Source organism: Equus caballus, chromosome 1, assembly GCF_041296265.1.
Source record: "Equus caballus isolate H_3958 breed thoroughbred chromosome 1, TB-T2T, whole genome shotgun sequence".
In the NCBI taxonomy this organism is placed as follows: Eukaryota; Metazoa; Chordata; class Mammalia; order Perissodactyla; family Equidae; genus Equus; species Equus caballus.
The window spans coordinates 67,169,760-67,190,885 of NC_091684.1; the positions used below are offsets into that span (position 1 = coordinate 67,169,760).

The window sequence follows — 21,126 nt, forward strand, 5'->3', positions numbered from 1 at the left end:
TGAAGTGCAGAGGTGCCTGAAGGTGTGTCCTTGTGAACCCAGAGGTTTTCCATGGTGTGGGGGATGCCTGGGGCAGGGACAGCTCCAGGAGCAGAAGGGGGAAAGGGACTTGCCTCCCTGGAATTGCCCTGTCCCTGCCAGCCTGGAGGGGTCTCCAAAGACCAGGGTTTCTCAGGAGCCAGGCTGGCAGCAGAGCAGCCCCTCCAGAGCCCTCCGCCCTCTGAGCCGATCTTCCCCTTGTTACCCGCAGCCCCTCTGGCGGCACCGTGCTGCCTACTCTGTTGACAGGCAGACTCCTCTTTGCCTCTGCTGGGCCGTGCGGCAGGAAGGTGCAGTTGCTGGGCTCATCCTCCCTCCATGGGTCCATGCCACAGGCAGGGCTGGGGCCACAGCCCAAGGGGGAGCCCCCTCCAAGGGGCTGCCTCCTCCTGTCATCTGGGGGCTGCGAAGCTTGTGTGCACTGAGATAGCGCAGTGAGACACACCATCCCCTCCTTCTTTCTGCCCTGCTGGACCGTAAGCCCCTTGAAGGCTCTGGGTAGGCTCAGCACCATGTTCCCGGCACAGTTCCTAGCACTCCAGTGCTGAATGGCAGCAGGAACCCAGCCTGTGTGCCCTCAGCTTCCTCCAGGGATGGCAAGGAGCTTTCTCCAGAATGCCAGTTTTTAATGTGCTAGGCAGGCTGTATTAAGAAGGATTCTGAGGCTGTGTACTTGCTCTGTGAGAGAGAGTGCCGTAGCTGCATGACGCACATTTGCCCTCTCAGCCCCAGCTCCCGGCATCCAGTTCACTTGCCAGGTAGCTCTGTTCTGGGCTGTGGCCAGTGCAGGCGTAGGGAGGAGGCAGTGATCTCAGTGTGGTCCCACAGAGGTCAGTCCACCATGGCTGCTGGGCGAACTGTGCCTCAGAGAACCTTCCAGGGCCCCTGGGTTATGGGGACTATGTATGCTCCCTCTCAGAGCTAACTGGAGAGCACCAGCCCCACGCCCCCCATCCCCCACCCCATGGTTGATGGGAATCTGTGGAGCTCTCCCTCACCTCTGTTTTTCCTGGTAAATGCTTCACGCCCTCCTTCAGTTCTGGTTCAGGAGGCGGCACATCTTGCCTCTCAGCTGTTTGGGACCCTCCACTGCCTCCCTGAGGCATCTTTGAGGGCCTCTTTATAAGCCTGTGGGAGCATCTCTGCTTCATAACCTCCATGGAGTGCTCTTGTCTGGCCTACACTCTGGTGGGACAGTCTAGCGTGTGGCAATTGTCATTGCGTGGTCGCTGGTGGGCTCTCTCAGCCCCGCCCCCACCAGACTCCCCACCACAGCCACCCCCCCAGCCCTGTCACCACCTGGGGAACCAGCCCCCTCTACGCCTGCAACGAATGCCCTCTCTGCCAAGGCTCCCAGCATCCTCTGCCCTGCAACTCCAGGGTAGCCAAGGATTGAGCCAAGAAGACTGATTGACTAGAACTATAAATAATCTTCAACACTTTTCTCTGTGTGTGGAAGAAACACAATGAACACTCTTGTGTCCTTTAGCCAGCTCAGGCTGTCCCTGGTCACAGCTCCAGGAGGGCTGATCAACGTCACCTTGTGCCTGCCAGGCTCCTCTAGCTTCTGCTTACATACCTCCACTGCTGGAGAGCTCACCACCCATGGGTCCACTCATGTAAATTTCAGTGTGGTAAAGGATGCAGTGTGGTTAAAGCATGGGTTTCAGGGACAGACAGTTCTGGGTTCAAATCCCTGCTTCACCACCTATCAACTGGATAAGTTGGTAAGTCTGGACAAGTTACTTCATCTCATACCCTCCATTTCCTCATCTGTAAAGTGAGGAGAAGTCCGCACGCCTGTAACGGGTACTGTGGACGTGGAACACAGCAATAGCTGCAGGGTGCCCGTCTTCTCTCTCACAGTTGACCCTTGCACTCAGGAAGCCGCTGCCCACCCCTCAGCACTGGAGCATCTGCTTGAGGGTGGCACCAGTTATCTCTGGTACCCAGACACTCCCTTCCCCAGGGATTCTGGCTTCCCAGGTCTTCTCTGGAGCTCTTGAGTGGGAACCTTCAGTATGACACTTCAAGATGGAGACACAGCACTTCCCCAAAGTGCCCCCACACACAGGCCATTGGACACTTATTTAAAGGCAGATTCTCAGGCCTCTCTCCTCGAATCTGATGCTATGGGCCTGGAGCTAGGCCTGGGGCTCTGAATTTTTAACCAATGACCCATATAATACCTGTGACCCAGGCTGGTCTGGGGCACACAATGCCTGCAGCAGGGCACAGGCCTAGAGATAGAGCCTGGATGGTGTCACAGCCTCGCTGGGTGAACTGGGGCAAACCCTGTCCCTGGCTGTGGCTCAGTTTTCTCATGAATAAACCAGAAGTTTAGATGATCTGTAAGGGCTCTTCCTGCTGGTAAAACCCCATGATAATCAGAAGGAAATTCCCTGGTGTCCCCTCTGCCAGGCTCCCTGAGGCTGATCTGTGGGTTTCAGTCCCATCCCCTCTGGCCACAGAGTGTTCAGGTCAGCAGCTGCCTGCCAGCCCCAGAGCCCCAGGGACAGAAAAGCTGTTCCTTGGGCATGTCGTGCCATTTAGCCGTGGTTCCCCTGGGCCTTCCAGGCGGCCTTAGATCAGCACGCATCTGCCGAGTCCACTTAGAACTGAGATCTCCTTTGCAAGCTGAGCTGGACCACTAACCTTGAGCCGGCCAAGGGACGCAGGGTGGACTGGTGTCCTCTGGCTCCTCTGAGGGCCTTGGAGCCTTATTTGTTAACACACTTGGAAGCCTGGAGTGTCCTGACTGGAGGATGGCCCTGTAGAGCCCCTTCTTTTTCTAAGATGGGGAAACTGAGGCCCGGGGTGGAACATGCCTTGCCAGCTCACCCAAGGAGACAGTGGGAAGCAGGCCTGGAACCCTGGCCTCCTGGCTTACAGTTTGTTCTCTGGGCTGTGCTGTCTGCCACATCTCTTCTTGGGCCGTCCATCTGGGACAGGCAGCCCTGCCAGGCCTGAGCCCTAAGCCAGCCTCTGTAGCCCCTGGGAAGAGACAGGGCCGTCTCAGGACAGAAACCGAGGGGCCACCTGTTCCTGAACACTAGGCCCTTCTTTGACCTGCATGTCAGCCTAAGTCAACAGCCTCGCCCGGCTCTCAGGGCCTCCTGCCCCAGCCAGAGCAGCCCCCATGCAAGGGTTGCAGGACTATCCTTGCAGAGAGCAGTGTGCTCCATAAATGACAAGGTCCTCACTCCCTGGCTCCCTCCCATTTTCCACTCACTAACACTCAGGGGAGTTAATCAGCAGGGGTGAAAAAGCCAGCCCTGTCCTAATGAGACCTCCTTTGAGGCGGCTGGGCCCTGGCAGGTGACAGAGGAGGAATTATTCACTGCTGGGGCCTTCGCCCCCCACCTGGAATGATGTCAGGGCCTAGGGCTCAGAGTCGGGGCTGCGCTGTCACTCAGACAAAGGACCAGAGCTCCTCTGACCACTGGCATCCTGCTTGCACAGCCAGCCTTGGGTGGAGCCAGGCTGGGCCGTTCGTCTCCTTCCTGGGCTGGGAGCCCAGCCAGCTCCTCAGTGCACTCCGAGTACCTGGTACAGGACCCACCTCCAGGCCTTTGCACAAGCCAGTCCCTCCTCTCCACATTCTCCATCTGCAGTCAGTAAGACAGTGGTATTTAGCAAGCACCTACTGTTTTCATGGATCTTGGAGAGACAAGGAAGCAGAAGACCCTATGGCAGCCCTCAGGTAGTGCACAGTCTAGGGCAAGGCTCGCGTGCAGGAAACAGAATTAGTGATACTCAGTGCCCCTGGGGTCAGGGAGGGGTTGAGATCAAGGAGGAGTCGTCCTCGGGGAGAAGGGGTTCTGGAAGGCTTCCTAGAGGAGGTTGATTGGAGCAGATTGACGACTCAAAGGATTTCAAGGATTTTGGGTCAGGCAAGGGGTAAGACAGGAAAAGTCACAGCCTTACAGCAGGATGTGGTCCAAACCAGGACCCTGGATTGATGCCTGTGCGTGTATCTCTTATGCATGTGTGAGAGGGGAGTGGGACTGGGGTGGTGGCGTTTGTACCAGAGCATCAGCAGGCACACACTTGGGCCTCTCCTGTGGCAGGGAGCAGCAAAGAGGCCCAATGGACAGAGTGAGGCTGGGGCTATCCCTTGTGGCAGCCACTGGCTCAGGCCTGGCGTGTTGTAGGCCATATGCCTATTAGGTGGGTGAACAGCAGAGTAGCTGTTCTTTAAGTGTTGTGGGAATGAACAACACATAATGGGTGCTCAATAAATGCTGATTGAATGAAGGGTACATGGCATACACTCGGGTATCTGCTGAGCGACTGAGAGCCCAGGTCAGGAAGCAGCAGGGACAAGGAGATGGGGCAAGGCCTGGGGACGGGGAACAGAGCCAAGAGCAGCCCAGCACAATTTCTCAGAACCCAGGGTAGCGGGTGTCCACCAGAGCTCGGTGTGGCACCTGACTGAGCAGGGACACGGTGGGTGCAGGTGCTCGGAGCCCAGCTGCAGAGTAGTGGGAGCCTCCCTGGGGCACATTTCTTCACACAATTCAGTTCATACTCCAGACAGACCCACCCACCCTAGATCCTCTGGGACAGGAGGAAAAAGAGTGCCCACCGCGGCTCTGTCACTGAAGGGCAGAGGACAGGCAAACCACAGGGCCCTTACATGGTCACAATAATGAGAACAATAATAATAATAATAATATCTACTGGCAGTGCATCATCTCCCTTGATCCTGACAACACCCCGTGAGGTGAGGGCCAGTATCATCTCTGTGTTATGGAGAAGGAAACTGAGCTTAGGAAAACAGCGGAGTCTCCAGGGGGTAGAGCCGGGATAGGAACTCACGTCATCTGACCCTGAACTCCAGGCTGTCCTGCCCCCCCCCCCCCCCCCCGAGTGCTGAAGCCCCCTGCAGCGTCTTTTTTACACGAAGAGGGAGGCAGACACAACCTCTCTGAAAAATCATTTGAAGTCTTTCATTATCGATCTTTACATAGGTCTTTCCCGTACCGTCCCAGCTCTGTGAGAAGATGAACACCCAGCGGTTAGAGAATGGGCCCATCCCCTGAATAGGTCTTTTATAACACAAGTAACTTATCTGCCAGCCTTTGGTGTCGGGCAGTTTGATAATTCAGGTGTTTAAATGGTAATGACTGTGGGGCCAGCCCGAGAGGAGGCAGTGAGTCAGATGGGAGATTCAACAGGAATTAAAGACATTTAATCTCAGAGCAATATAATTTTTTCTAAATCTGCTGCCTCTGCACCAAGACCGAGCTACCAGAGACACCAGGCCCGTCTTCCAGGGCTGCGCTGGGCCTGCCTGGTCCACCAAAGAGCTCGGGCTGCGGAGCTTCTGGAAGGTACAGAGGTTAGTGGCTGTGAGTGCAGAAGAGGATGCAGAGGGTCAGCGGGCAGCCTGCAGGTCCCAATTGCCAGCAAATCCCTCAGGCCCCAAGGACAACCTGCTACTTTTTTAGGGTTTGAGGAGGGGTCTCCTGAAGAGTAATAAGGAATAATTATAAGAATATACCTCGATCAGCAGAGAGAACAAGTGACTTGCCCAGGGTCACCCAGCCAGGATTTAAGACCCAGTCCTTGCTGCTAATCACAATGGTATGCTGCCGTGTGTGTGCGTATGTATGTGTGTGTTGGGGGAGTCTTAATGTTAGTTGTGTTAATTAGCAGTTGCCACATGTACTTTATATGCATTATCTAATTTAATCTTCATAGAGCCAATTTTGCAAATGAGCAAGCAGTAGAACAGAGAAGTTAAGTAGCATGCCCATGATCACAAAGCTGCTGAGAGGTGAGTTCAGAATTTGAACCCGGCTGCGTCTGACCTTCAAGCCTGAGCCCTCTGCCCGATCCCAGGCACAGGGACCCGCTGTGGGCATTGCCGAGGGAGAGCCCCTGCCAGCGAAGTCAGAGGAGGCTTCCGGGAGGTATCAGTGTTGTCTCTGACAGCCTGGGACTCTTTAATCTTCAGGCCTATGTAAGGCCAGGTCACCTGACCTCCCAGAGGCTCTTCCTCCCGTCATAAAATGAGGAGCACAGGGCCTCTTCCCCGGGGCCCTGGAGGATTAGGCCTGGAGTGGGTGCCTCCCCAGATTCAGCTGGGATTGCTGAAGCGGCCAGCACAGCCACGGCTCAGGCCTTCCCAGATCAGGGCCCAGAGCCCTTTCCAGCATCAACTCGGGTGGTTCTTGTGACCAAGGTAGTCTCAGCTGCAGGACTACCGGAGACAGGCAGCTCCCCCTGGGAAGGGCAGGGAAAAGTGGAGACAAAGTGGATGGAACAGTCTGAGCAAAGACAAGGGGCACAGCCAGTCCCAGGCCACCCAGGTATTGGCTCCAGAGACACAAGTAGGAGGAGTAGCCTGTGATGAGGCCCGATGGTGGCTCAGCCTCTGTTTGGTGGGCAGGCAAGGAGCCAGTGAAGGGATGCCCTATAGAAGGGCACTGCTACGTCATTTCTCACTGAGCTTCCACTGAAATCCAGCATGTGGGAGCAGAGACCGAATGTGGTCAGGTGGCAGCTGTGCTCCCCTGGGTGCTAGCAGGGAAGGGATGCTTGTCTGGGGTAGCCCCTTTGTAGCTGAGATGTTCTTCTGTACCTCTGGGCTTTAAAATGCAAGCCCAGCGGGCAAGGGGGTCTCAAGAGTTCAAAGTTCATTCAGAAATGGGAGCTGAGTGGGGGGTAGTACACAGAAAACGTGGAGCACCCCAAGATGTGGCTGAATGTGAAATTCTGAGACATAGGACCTTAGGGGCTGGGGGAACTGAGGAGCCGACAACCCCCCCTCCTTGGGATGGGGGAAACTGAGGCCCAGAGACCAGAAGGGGCCTGTCCAAAGGGGCCCGGGTCAGCACAGAGGTGGATACAGCAGCTCTGCATGTGCCTGCCCTCTCTGGGGCTTTCCCACGTCCCGCTCTGCCTGCCTTTCCTCCCCTGCCTCTCCCTGAGCCTGAGCTGGAGGCCAGTGAAGGAGCAAGACAGGAGGGAGAATGGTCAGTGTGCTTTGCGTGGGGTCTCACTAGGCCTTGGAGGGAGCAGAGTAAGAGGGTCCTCACATGACACGGTGGGGCCTCTTGGGGTTCAGCAGCCCGTCCTTCTCAGTTCCTAGATGCCGACCTCGCAGCACAAAGCAGGGAAGGAGGCTGCCGCTGGCTTCAAGTCTTCCCAGAAAAGTCTGCCAGGGCTTGGAGCTGCCCATCTGTGTGCTCGCACTGTCTGCCTGCCTGCCCCGCTGCCGCCTTCATCCATCTTGGTTGCTCCATCTCCCTGTCCAAGTGGCCCTCCCTCTCATGCTCGTCCTTTGTCTCCCTGTGTCTCTTTCACACATCATGTTTTGTATTCTCCTCCCATGGCTTGTGTTTGTCCTGCCCAGTGCAGCTACACTGCACAACTCCAAGGGGCGCCCTTTTCACAGATGCTTTCTGTCTCTGGGCCATTTCCTGACTCCATCTTGGTGCTGCTTTGTCTCTTAGTCCTCCCTCACTTATGCCCTCTTTCTTACTGGGTCTCTTGCTGATTTTTTCCCTCAACCTCTCATTTTCCCTCTCTGGGTATGCACAAGCATGTGTGCATGCCTGTCTTTGTATGTCCCTCCCCCTTCCTGCACACACACACACACACACACACAGAGTCTCTGCCCCTCTGGGCTGGGCACAGGTCCCTCCCCACTCCTGAGGGCACAGCTTGGCTCCCCATGGGCCAGCAGGAGGGCAGCCTGGAGCTGAGCCCCGAGCGCCCGCCTCCTTGGCAGCCCTGGTGTTCCCTGTGCCTGGAAGGCTCTGTGTCCGTGTCTACGGTGGGCCTCCCTGGCCCAGCTTATAGGACTCCTGGAAGCTAGTGCACATCACCCACCTGGAAAGTGGCTCCCATTTGGGAACAGGAATGCACTGGATGGGAAGAAGCTGGGAGGGGACAGTTCGTGAAAAACACAAACAAGCAAAGGATTATGATCCCTGAAAATGTGTCCTATGTCTACTGCTGGAGCTCAGTGAGTCCCAGAAAGTGAGAGCCGGGGCATGGGGTTGGCGCTGTGCTGATGGGGCCAGGGCTGGTAGCTGCCATGGAGCAATGGGATGGGGCGCTACACTGGCACTGGGGGCCCTTGGGGCAGGGATGTATCTCCTCTTCCCCTAGAAACATTGTAGGTACATGGCTAATAGGAAGAGATTCCAGGCCTCTACAAAGCCACCATGGGAGCAGAGCCTGCCTCAGTCAGTCACCCACCAGATGTTTACTTAGCTCCTACTCGGTACCAGCACTCTCCTGAGTGTTGGGAAACCTCAGTGAGCAGGAGCCCAGGTCCATGCCCTCAGAGCTGACGTTCTAGCAGGGGAAAGAAGCGCAGGCTGTTAGAGGTCCGAGGCCTTCCCGACATCCACTCCCCACTGTGCAGTAGGCGGGTGGGCCTCAGCCACGAGGGCCCCCTGAATGCCAGGACACAGCCTTCTGTCCACCAGTGCAGCCCGAGACACTCATGCACACTGTCTGAACAAACCCCTGCTGCAGGCATTGCTCAGTTTACCCGGAATTTCCAGAAGCACCTGGAGATGTGTGGGGTTGGCAGGACCTGCATGGTAGTGAGGCTCTCGGCCAGCCTGGGCAAGGGCGGTTCCAAGCACCTAGGAACAGAGCTGGAGCAGCATTGGGAATGGGTGAGAAGGGGGCTTTGTTGTCCACAACTCCCAGCTCCGTGATCACCACCCCCATGACCCTAGAGAGGTTGCTAAACCCTCTAGGCCTCAGTTTCCTCATCCGTAAGATATGAAGATCAGACAGTTCATGGGCTTGTTCTGTGGCTTAAATGTGATCACAGTGCCTGGCTCTTAGGTATGCAGTGGAGGTCAGCTGTCATTGCCATCATGGCAGGGACATGGGGGATGCAGGACAGTCCCACCTTGCCAGAGGACTCAGTTGGGAATCTGCCAAACTGAGCTGAGGCCATACTTTCTTCACTAATCTGGTGGCATTGGGAAGCCTGTTTTCTCTGTGGGCCTCAGTTTCCCCATTTGTCCTGCAAAGGAGTAGGACTCGCTAATGTGGGAACCAGGAGGCCAGGGATTGGAACTGGTGGAGTGGAGTCACTGGGCACATCAGCTATTAACAAAACCATATAAACTGCCAGGCAACCAGGGCAGGAGGTGTCCCAGAGCAAAGCCCATCGGGGATCCCATGGGGTCCCTCCGGGGTCCTGGAGCTCTGCCAAGCCTGCCTAGGTGGGGCCTGGAATTGCTCTCCCTGCACAGCCGGGCTGCTGGAGTGTCGCCTGGCAGGGACTTGTTAATTGAAAACATGATGTTTCCTGTTGGAGGCCAGTGCAGGGCTGGACTCGGTGTGGCCTTGGAAAGCTGGCCTTGCTCTCAGGAAGCCCTGTTCTCCACAGCACTGCCACAAAAACAGTGGAAAAGTGAAACCTTTTCAAGTCTGTGTTTCCACTGTAAACAGGGGATGAAAGCTGGCCCCTTGCCTCCTGGCGCTTCTCAACCTGGCTCCTCCGCCCTATGCCTGCCTGCTCAGTCTTTGGAGGCACCTCAGCTGCCCCCTCTGCCCCAGGCAGTGCCCCTCGATCGGAGAAGCCCTCTGCCCCTAATTCGTGAAGCCTTCCCAAGTTTAGTTCAAGAATTCTCAGGTTCATTAGTCCTCAGCACTCATCCTGTGAGGTGAGAAGGGCAAGTGGAGAGCACCAGTGCACAGAGATGTACAGGGCTCACCCAAAGCCACACAGCAAAGTGAGGGCAGCCCTGGTCCCCTTCTTCCTGCCTGGAGTGACTTCACAAGGGCCTGCAGGCCATGGAGGCGGGCTCTCATGAGTGGGCATGTGTACCTAAACAAAGCTGCTGCCTAACCCACAAGAGCACCTTTGACTTGGTCCTGTAAATGGAGAATCTAGCACAAGTAGCATTTAGTGGAAGTGACTTACTTATTTTAAACGCTAATAATCTCCTTTTTTCCTTATTGTAAAAATAATGCACGCTTGTTGTAGAAAGTCTGGAAGTCAGAGAAAAGTTGAAAGAAGAAAAATAAAAACTGCCTACAGTCCTCTCAACCAGAAGTCATCCTGGTCAACATTCTGGTGTATTTCTTTCTGATCACTTCATAATTTTCATTCCTTCTCCTTTGGACTTATGTTATGAGCAGGTTTCAGGGTCGTTCCATGTTCCTAGAAAACATGATTCTTAATGGCCCTGTGGAGGGGCCCAGAGGAGGGCCAGGGCCGTATCCTCCTGCACAGGTCTGCTTGGCCCTGGCCTGGGCTGAGTGTGATGTGGCACTATCGGAACACAGTGGGGAGAGGCCTCCAACACTGTAGTTCATGATGAAGGCAGCCTGGCCTGGACCCCGGACTGGAGAACCCAAGCAGCTCTGATTTGCCGTGTGACTTTGGGCCTGGCCCGTCTCCCTATCTGTGAAGTGTGCTTATGGGCTCCATTGGAGTCCTCGAGGCTGGTCAGCCTGCTCCAAAGGCCCTGCTTGGCAGCTGCCTGCAGACACTACAATGCATTCCTTCAGTCAGTCGATCTGGCATTGAGCGCCTACTGTGTGCAGGTATCAGTGAGTCAACCTGACAAGAGGCCCTGTGCCCAGCCCTTTCTCCCCATGGCTATGCCTCCCACACTCCTGCCCCTGTTAACCCAAAAACCCACCCACCCCCTCCCCACCTTCACCAGGCAAGGGCTGGAGCCCAGAGGGGCTGGAGTGGCAGGGATCCCAGGAGGAGCCATCTCCGGCCCGCTCCACCTGCCAACGTCCTTGGTGGCCCTAAGACAGCTTTATGGAGGACAGATCTAGGCTGTCTCCCTCCTGGCAGGTTTATTTCTTCATTTTTCAAGCCCTGCTCTGATTTTTGCTTGTTGGCTTTCCTGGTTTCCCCCACCCCCTCCCTCAGCATGCTTCCCTTCCCTCCCCCTGTAATCTGTCAGCTCAGCCAGGAGAGAGGGCTCCCGGCCTCCAAGGTGATTGAATTATTGAGGGGGAGACAGGCCAGGGTTTTCTGCCTGAGTGCTTTTGGCTTCCTGCCCTTGGAGAGGGGCTGGGGGAGGGGGTGTGATGGTGGCAACTGTGGGCTGCGGATTTTCCAGACAGCCCTGCTCTCCCTGTCTGGGCCACAGATGAGCCCTGCTACCACCAACCGGTGTGGGCTGGCTGAAGGCCACCACACCGCCACCTTGCCCTCCACCAAGCCAAGCCCTGCTCAGGCCTTGGTTTCCCCTCCCGTCTCTGGCCGAATGGACACAAGGAAGACGGAGAGGCGTTACGGCAGCTGTGACTGCTGACTCACACAGGAGAATTTCTTAAATATTTGCTGTCTTTGTGTTGTAGGCCAGGGACCCAGGATGAAGAAAAGAGGGAGGTTAGTGCTTATAAAACACCTACTGTGTGCGCCAGGTATGTTCACATGCATAACTTTATATAACTCCCCCCAACAGTAGCTCAAAGATAGGCAGCAACAAGTAAGATTAGTGGCCTCATTTTTACATCTTAGTAACGTGCCCAGTACAAACTCCTGCTCCTGCTGACCTGGTGGCTCCTAGAGGACAGGGCCTCTGTCTGGGTCCTCTCTGGATCTCCAGGAACAGCAGTAAATGCTTGGTGAACTTAGTTCTACTGAAGTGAGACCATAGAGGTGAAGTGTCACTAGCCCAAGGTCACACAGCTGGAAGTGGAGCCCTGCTTTGCCTGGCTCCAAGCCACCTCTCCTGGCCTGGAGGTTGGCAGGGAGGCCTCCCATTCTAGCTGACGTTGTCCAGGCACATGGATGCTATGATGGGCCAAGAGCTTGGTGGCTCCAGGTCTCACTGCCTTCCCCTGGTGTCTGTGCCTCCGCTGGTCCTGCCCCACACGCTCTCTCTCCAGCTTGCCCCTTCCCCCAGAGGAGGGCCTGAGAGGGAGCCGCACTCCAGCTCATGGAAATGAAAAACACATTGGCTTCATTATCCCGGACTGAATGAGCAGGGTTGCCATGGCAACAGCCATCTCAGGCCTGTGAGGGGGCAGGGAAGGGGCTGGTGAGGCTGTGGCAAGTGGGGACTGGGCAGCGGGTGAGCAGGCGCACAGAGCGGGCAGGCTGCAGGAACAATTGCCGCTTGTGCCGCTCACCCTCGCACTGCACCTCTGGCTTCAGGTCACCATCTTTGGGCACAGAGAAGCAGGCAGACCCCATCCTCTGCTGACGGGCCCCTCATCCGCCTCTCCTACCACGAGGCATCTGTCCGCTTCCTGGCCGTTGCTTCATGCCATCCTGGAGGTCGAGAGTGAGGGGAAAGACAGCAGGTGAGGGGCCAGGAGAGGGCAGTGGGCCCGCTCCACAGCAGAGACCAGCCTTGGGGCTCTGCTGGCTTCTCAAGTGGCATGGACTGAGAAACTGCCGGAAGGTGCCAGGCTGCGCACGTGCCAGCACTCCTGTGTGACCTAGGTCATCCTGGTGACCTGTCCTCAAACATGATCCTCTTAGAAGAGGTTGGGTCCCCAAATATTCAATAGGACATTAAGTGCGATGGTGGCTGTGAGGATGCCAATAGGGAGTCCTGACCCAGCACAGCTTATGCCCACAGAGGCCCCAGGCAGGAGTCCTTGGCTCCATGCCTGAGCTGGGCAGTCTCCATGGCCCTGACCCTGGCCAAAGCCCAAATGAGTCCTTTTCTCCCCAGGGCCTGGGCACCTCCTGTCCCACAGCCTGTCACTCCAGGGTCTGAGTCTGAGGGTGGCACCGCTGGGCAGGACCAAGCCCTGCTACCCCTGTGCTCCGGCTGGTCCAAGGGAGATTGGCTGTACCTCTTCTCTCCCCTGGATTCCCAATGGGGTGGGAGCCCAAGCTGGCCCTCTGGAGTGGCCCCAGGCAAACAGTGCCGCCTCCCTCTGAGAGGCATCCTAGGCCCGTTCCTCCATATGATCAAGAGACATTGGGACAGCTGCCAAGGGCCCCTGCTTAGGGGTATTAAGTGCCCATACAGCACTTTCCTTTTAGCAGCACTGGTCAGAGAAACCCAAAGCTGGCCCCAACTCCAATTTCAACCTTGACCCTAACCCTCATCCCAGACCCAGCCTCAGCCCCAACCTCCTGGCCAAGCCCACTTGGGCATTTTTCCAACTGCTCCCACCCCAGCTTCTGTTCAAGCCGTTCCATCCGCCCTAAATACCCTTCCCTCACTGCCTGCACATCACCAAGTCAAGCTCCTCCTGCTTCTTGTTTAAGATGAGGAAACCCAGACCAACAGAGGGTGTGTGAGGCCACAGAGAGGGCAGCATGGCCTGCATTGGGATGTCCCTTTCCCAGGAGGCTGAGCCCTCAGTTCCCTGAGATGAGCCGAGAATCCACGTGGCTCTGGACTGAGAGCCTAGCAATTCTAGGGGGTGGTGACAGGTTCCCTGCCAGAGCAGGTTTGGAGGGCAGGCGGCCCAGGAGGAGTGCTCAGGGGCTGACCCCAGCCTTGCTGACTGGCCTCAGTAAACGGGGCAGTCCTGCGGCCCTGCCCACAAACAGATATGTGCCTCTGAGGAGATAGGGGGTGAGCAGCCAGGCTCGGGGCCACGGTCAGGGTGTCCATGGCGCTGTTGTGGCTTGTCCTCCTGCCAAATGGAGGTTGGTGCCAAGGGGAAGGCAGCACAGGCAGGAGAAACTCCAGCACCTCCCTGGGACAGAGGCAATTCCAGGGTTCCCAAACAGCCACCTGCTGCCCAGCTGCAACCAGATCACAGGGGCTCATTTCAAAATGCAGGTTATCCGGCCCTCCCAGGGAGACTGAGACAGAGCCCAGGAATCAGTGTGTTTGCAGCTTCCCAAACCCCAAACTGTGGACAACACCTGCCTTGCTGCCTCCAGGTGCCTGGCCAGCCTGCCTCAGGGTCTCAGGCCCTGTGCCTTCAGCCTCCCTGGCAGAGTTGCCCACCCTGTGCTCCTGGTTCCAGGGTCACGACCCCTTGCTGACCCTCCTGGGTCTTGTCCTGCAGAGGGCCAGCCTCAGGCCAATTCTGGGGCTTGTGCCTGCCACTTTCCCCTCTTCCCTCTCATCCATCATTGGCCTGCCCCAAAGCCCATGGTCCCCATGGCATTTGTCCCCCACAATTGACCTCCCCTGACTTAGCAGCTGTGTGTCCCAGGCCTGCCTACGAGCCACCACCACAGCTACCACCCAGCTCTCCGCCTGTTGAGTGAGGGCGGCCGCTGGGCAAGGCTGTCATTTTGCTTGCCGGGGATTATAGGTTTGGGGCTGAGGGAGTCTGAGTTGGAGGAGGAGGAGCCAGCTCTCTTGCCCTGGTGCCAGGCCTGAGAGACCCCTCCCAGGAAGGGCGGCCTGGTGTGGAGTGCTCTTTGGGCCGGGATTGGGATTCCTGTAACCTGACATCACCCCAGCTCTGTATGTGCATGTGCATATGTGCATGTGTGTATGTGTACACGTGTGCAGTGTGTGCATGTGTGTCTGCCTGCATGCACATGCATACCTCTTAAGAGGGTCAAGGGCTGTCTCATGCTCATTTAATTTAAACCTCCCAACAATCCTGCGGGCAAGCCCAACCCATTTTCTGGATAGAAAAGACCAAACTCAGAAAGGGCAGCAGACTGGCCTGGGACACAGCAGGTTAGGGCAGAGCCACGACTGGGGCCTACCCCTGCCCTTGACTGCCGCTTGGCATGGCAGCCTCCTTCTTGCCCTACCCGTGGGTGGGGCAGCAGAGGAATTGGCTGGGCTATCACAAACCTCAGACAGGGCCCAGGTGCTGGGTGCCACTGGCTAGAGGTGTGTGCTGTAGCCACCATGCCAGCTGCTGAGGAAGACTGCAGGGTGAGGTTTGGGGGAGAGTGCATGCGTTCCTTTGCTGCTTTGCTGGGGCTGTGTTTGGAGGAGACAGTGTGAACGAGAGTGTGGCAGCACTGGTTCCGGGTGTGCAGAAGCCAGAAACATCTCCCAGGTTCACAGCTGTGGGACTTGGATGGAGTTAAACACCAATGGGGTGACCTCAACCAGACCCAAGCCTGGGCACTCCTGTTATCTCCACTGGGGGACAGGGAGTGAGCGTCTGTGCCAGGGACAGGGCTTGAGGACTCCTAATAGGGCTGGAGAATTTGAGGGAAGATGGTGAAGTGATTCCCAGCAGGGGCTCTGGAATCAGGCTGCCTGCAGTGTTCAGATCAGAGTCCCAAGTCACATAACCTCTCTGAGCCTTGCCCCTGAGGGTCAGTGTGCCAATCAAACGAGACAAACCTCAAACATTAGCACAGTACGAGGTGCACCATACGTGTTCACTAGAAGTTCGCTAGTCCTCCTTCTTAGCTCGGTAGGCACTAACAGACCCTGCTCCCCACCCTCTGAGCAGTGAGGACGGAGCGTGAGGGCCGGCAGGGTGGTGGGCCCCACAAGGAGGTACAGGTCACCTGTGCCTCATGGGGCTTCCCTGGAGCTGGGTCGCTCACGAGCCAGTGTTTCTGACGAGCAGGACTGGGCCCACCTAGGTTGGTGACCATTCCCAGGGCTGAGCTGGCCAGACTGCTGGCCACCAGAGGGACCTCAGCAGAGCTGACCTGTGGCTGGCCTGGTCACCTGAGCCCTTTTCGAGAGCAGGGAGCATGAGGGAGCAGGAGGAGCCAAGACCAGGGGAGGCCTGCCTGTTCTCAGGAATTCACGGCATGTCTGCCTGTCACAAGTACCTCGATAGGGAAGATTTGTGGGTGAGATTTGCAATTCTGTTTTCTCTGAGGGTTATAAATCACTGCATGCACACCCTGGGTGCAGCGAGGGCCTGAGGTGCGCGTGCGCGCACACACACACTGCAGTCCAGGCCCTGCCTGACGTTCCCCAGGGAGGGAGAAGGTGCTTGCCAGGGAGCTGAGCTCTAGTAAGGGAAAAACTTGGGCCCCCAACTGCTGCCTGGCCTTACAGGATCCCAGAACTATCCCAAATCAGGACTCAAGGCTGGGAAGCAGGATGTCCCAGTGGTTGGAGAAACAGCATGTTATACATGTTATGAGTGTGAGCTTAGGTGCCTGCCTGGCTGGGTTCAAACTTTGGCCCTACAGCTTACTAGCTGTGTGCCTTTGGCCTTGCTGCTTACAGAGCTCTGTGCCTCGGTTTCCCCATCTGTGAAATGGAGCTCATTATAGCTTATACCCCATAGGATAGTTGAGAAAGTAAAATAAATTAATATGTGTCGAGGGCTCAGGAAGTTTTGGCCATCATCATTAGCTAAGAGTACACCTGGATTTTGGCATCAGACCAGGGCTTGAGTCCTAGCTCTGCCTTTTGCTAGCTGTGTGAACTTGGACATTCTACTGAGCTCCTAATCCCTCATCTATAAAATGGGCTCTTACTCCCTACTTTGCAGGGCTGTTCTGGGCCTAAAGGAGATAAAGCTTAGAAAGGATGTACTATCAGGCCCTCAGGGAATGTCAGCCAGTGCTACATCTGCCTTGAGGTTGAGTGTGGGGACTGGGGCCTCTGGTTTGCAGCCTCCAGGTGGCTCTGGTCTCAGGCCTGTCTTCCTGGGGATGTTTAGATGTCGGGGAGAGGCTCTGGGGAGGGGAGCAGAGTGGAGGGGAGAATTCCGGGAACCCCTGTCTCCCTTTCACCACGAAGGAGTAAACTGCTAGCCAGACCGGCTCTCCTCTGCCTGCCCCTGTCCCTCCTCCTGCCCCTCTTCTGAGAACCAGCTCACCGACTGGCAGGTGTGACTCACCTCTCTGCCTTTGGCAGGTCACTTGACCCTTCAGTTCCCTCCAGTGAGGAATAATTCTACCTGTTCCACTGGCAGCTGGAGAGCGAGTTAAATGAGATAATATATGTGCTGCCCTTAGCACCGTGCCTGGCCGTGCAAGTGCTTTGCAGATGGGATCGCCTGCCCCCTCTCTGCCTCCTCTCCTCTCCGTCTTCTCGTCACCCTCGACTCCCTCCCACACCTGATCACCAATCCATCTTCCCAGACCAGACATTTAAATATTTCTCTCTGCGAAGATGGGGTCTAAAATCTACAAGGCGCCTCTGCAACCACATGAGCAAGCCTGGATGGATGGCCATGACTTCAGAAATGCAGACCTGCTTTCTTCTGAGACAGTTCCCTGTGCCAGCCACACAAGGCTGAAGTGTGCTGGACACGAGGCCGGCCTTGCTGGTCTATCGGCTGCACACCCCAGAGCCTTTACGGCTCCCTCGGGGTCCTCGGGTGCTGTCAGACAGATGCTTGTTCCCAACCTGTTTTTGGCATTTTTACCTGCTCGGCCATAACCCTTGGAAAGCAGTGATCTGGGGGTGAGTAGCTGCTTGCACAGTGCAGGGGAGAGAGAAGGGGACCAGTGCCCACATTTTTGCAGAGCCAACATTTTTGTACCTGTCCCACCCAGCTCACTGCCCAGGCGAGCAGGATGGTGAGGCCTTGGCCATGGATAACTGTTGGGAGCATCCCAGGCCAAGCCTTGGTCTCCCAGCAGAACTTTGGAGGTGGGGCTTCACTGTTGCCAGGGAAACCAATGTGTTCCCTGGAAAGGAAACCACAGTGCTTTGGCTGTTAAGACACTCCCTCCCTCCCCCCCACCCCTCCCCCCCCCCCCGTCAAAAAATGAGTTTCCTCCAGAAGTGATGCCCCCTGAAACTGTCGAGTAGGCAGCCTCCTGCCTCCTCCCTGAGCCTGCTGAGATGATTGGAAATGAAATCTGCCCCCGACCTTGTGCTTCTCACCTTGTCTTTAAACACTCCACTGTGGTATGAGGGCATGTTCTGTTTGTTCTTTTTTATCTTCCTCCCGTGCCAGCTGGGGCTCCCAGTCCTTCTCTCCTCTTGTTGACTGGAGCCAGAAGAAGAACGACTTCCACAATTGTTTGTTCACTCAGCTGTCAGCAAAAATAAAACAAGCGGGTTTATATTTGGAAAGCAGAGGGTCTGAGCCACAGATCACTATGTCCAGTTAGTCACAGCCTTTGTAGCCCCTTATGCGACAATGGCTTAAAATTTGACTCGCAGATTTGCAGAGAGAAAAGAGTTTTTGCAGAAGGCCTGTCTTTACTCATATTGAATTTTAAATGCCATTGGAGGATCATGGGTGATTCTTCAGGGCCAACAACACGGGGCCTGGGAAGAAATGGTTCTAGAAAAGAATCCCCTGGCCCGACCCTAGAGCAGTCAGGCATGGGCAAGGTCCGGAGTGCCCCCGTTTCCTTCCTGTCCACCTTCTGATCCCTGTGCAGGTAGGCCAAGAGAGTTCTCCCCTTTCACGGACATGGCATCTGGGCCCCAGCAAGATTTCGAATTGTCTAAGGAGTGGGGTCAGGATCCACAGCTAGGTCCCAATGACCCCAACGGTCATTTTGTTAGGAGACAATACAAAACAGGAAAGATGGGCGAGAGAAATGTGGCCTGTATTCACTTCCAGATCCCAGGATGCTTTGGAGGATACAGAGGAGCGGGCAAAAGAGGAAAAGAGACCTTGCTCCAAATCCTAGACACACCCACCTCCCTCCCAGGGCCTGGGCCGCTCCTTCTGAACAACTGCCTTGGAGCTCAATACTGTCGAGGCCCCTCCTAGGTCTGCCCCATGGTCAGTGTTCCCAGGGCCACTTTGTTATGGTGATCTGAGCAGTTAATTCTTCACCTAGAAGTGACTCTCTGTTCCATAAGTAATTTTAAACAAACTCTTTTCCCATCCCTGCACTTCCACTGGGAAGAAACAAGACCCCCATGGGTTTTCCAGCGTCCTCAGCAGACAGGGTTTTCAGGCACTGTGCACCCCAGGCTCTGTGCCTTCAGAGCCCCAGGCAGCATAGGCCCAGCGCTCTATCCCAACAGCCACGAGGGGCACAAGGACCTGGCCTCAGGTCAAGCAAATGGGTCCCGAGGAGCCATCTTGATGGGGTCTCACATCCTTTTCAGCCCCATTCTGGATTTTCAACAAATCTTTCTTGGTGATTCCTGAAACCCTCTGTCAGATCTTGCTATTAGCATGAGGCTCTCAGAGTGTAGAGTAAACTAATGAGTTACAGCATGATTACACAGCACATAATTAACTTTGTAATTAATATGCAACTGCCACTTAAGCTAAAACACTGCTTATAGAGACGTACGGCAATAGTAAATCACAGGTCAGAAACAGCACTTTGGAATTTTCAAAAGAATGAGCGTAAGCAGGGAATCACTTAAGGCAGTAGGGTGAGTTAATTAAAGAGCAGATGGATTGTGAGCATCCTGCTTCATTTCAACACTGTCCCCCTTAAGAAAGACCCTGGTGCCACCCTGCCAGGCTGACTGGCCAGGCCTGGTCAAAAGGGCACTGGGCATATGGTTTTGTTTCCAAAATAAGACCGGCCTTCCCTGCCAATCCAGCCCACCCCCACATCTTGACCCTCTACCCAGCCAGCTGGGGGCCAAACCCCCTGGCCCTCGGGGCTTGGCTCTACCCCTCCTCCTCCAGAAAGCTTGTGGGATGCCCCCAGCCCAGTCCTGGGCCTTCCCTAGTATAGCCCCATGGTGGGCACTGTTGGAGGGTAGATTGGTACAGCTTCTCTGCCTTCACCTGGATCTTAGGCTTCTGGAAGTCTGGGATGCCATCTTACTTTTTTTTGTTTAAGCCTTTCTTACCCTAGCCTCCTGCCAGAGCATTAATGCTAGACGGTGCCTTAGGAATCATCTCACCCAGCCCCAGTTTCATCAAGGCGTGAGAGTTGAGGGACTGAGTGCCTCGGTTACACATTGATTGATGAGGGCCCAGACGTGGCAGGATCCCTCCTCTGAACCCTGTTATAGCCCTGTATCAGGCCAAATGGACACTGCCAGGGTAGCTGCATGATGAGGCCAGAGCCTTTGAAATGAGTCAAATCTGAGTCCAATCCCAGCAACACTAATGCCCCACTGTGTGACCTTGAGCAAGTTACATAACCTCTCTGGGCCTATTTCTTCATCTATAAAATCTGAGCAATGGTGCCCACCTTGCTGGGTCAGTGTGAGAATTAGGTGAGCTAATGCGTGTGAAAAGGCCTGGCACAGAGCAAGTACTCACTAAATGCTGAGTGTCCTCTGCATCCTCAGAGGTTTGGAGGATGTGGAAAGAAGTGGATGACATCTCAGTCAGCCCCATTCCTTCAGGAATCACCCCCCCCAACTGGAAGCCCCCTGAGGATGGCTGCCTCTTGTCCACGTGTCCAGCTTGGCTGGGCATAGCTGGTACAGAGCTGGCCCAGACCGTACCTGGCCGATGACTACACGTGAGCCCCTCCAGGACAGCCCGGTGCCTGGCTGTGCACGGCCCAGGCTCCTCCAGCCCCAGTCCTAGGATGCTGCCGAGGTCACTGGGTTTATGGGGTGGATGCTGGGCTTTGAAGTCTGACAGATGTGGGTTTGAGTCCCAGCTTTGCCATTTTCTGATCTGGGGTAAGTTCCTCAATCATTTTCAGTCTTAGTTTTCCCATCTGTAGATGGTGCTAATCACTCTACCTTTGGCTATCTTGTTACAAAAAGATAATTCACTTAAAATGCCAAATGTGCTGCCTGACACACAGTAGATACTTAATGATACCCGTGGTGTTCTCATTATTATTCATAATTATGAGCGAAGATTTCCGAGTGTCTGCCAGAGGGCCACCCAGCCCCACGGCCTGAGAGAGAGAAGTCTAGCTGTCTGGGCCTCCTGGTCCTGTGGCCATGGCAGCCCTCCCTTTAGAGCTCATGGCTTGGGTGGGGCAGGAAATAGGCCAGTCCCCTCAGCCAACCTAGTCCCTGCCTCAGGCAGCTCATGCGACCTTCCAACTCTGGCCTTTGCCTTTTGAGGAAGTAGTCTGGGCTGCTCACCTGACCTAGGCCAGCCTTGCTGGGGGCAGGGGGCCAAGGGAGCCCTCAGGCAGGCTCCTAGCTGGTGAGGTTGCGATGGCTTCGTCGAGCTGGCCATGATATTGGATTCAGAATCGAAGGTCCCCGTCACCTGTGGGGGTCAGTTTCAGATCTTGGCTCAGGCACCCCGTGGCTTCTCTTCCCTTAGACGCTAAAGTTTCTAGCTCCTCCCCCTCCAGGTCCCTCTCCCCCAGCCGGCCAGGCTGCCTTTCCTTTCTCTGCATTCTCTCTCCCTGCTGTTCAGCCTCTCCACGCTACAAGCCTTCCCTTTAGGGGGGAATTTCTTAAAGCCAGTTCC

At 55.7% G+C, this 21,126-nt stretch overlaps 1 protein-coding gene across 28 annotated transcripts in view; it reads left to right on the plus strand.

The window, feature by feature from the left end:
* ZMIZ1 (zinc finger MIZ-type containing 1) overlaps positions 1 to 21,126 on the plus strand; it is a 238,649-nt gene that overhangs the window by 95,502 nt on the left and 122,021 nt on the right. The gene's annotated exons all lie outside the window — the stretch shown is intronic.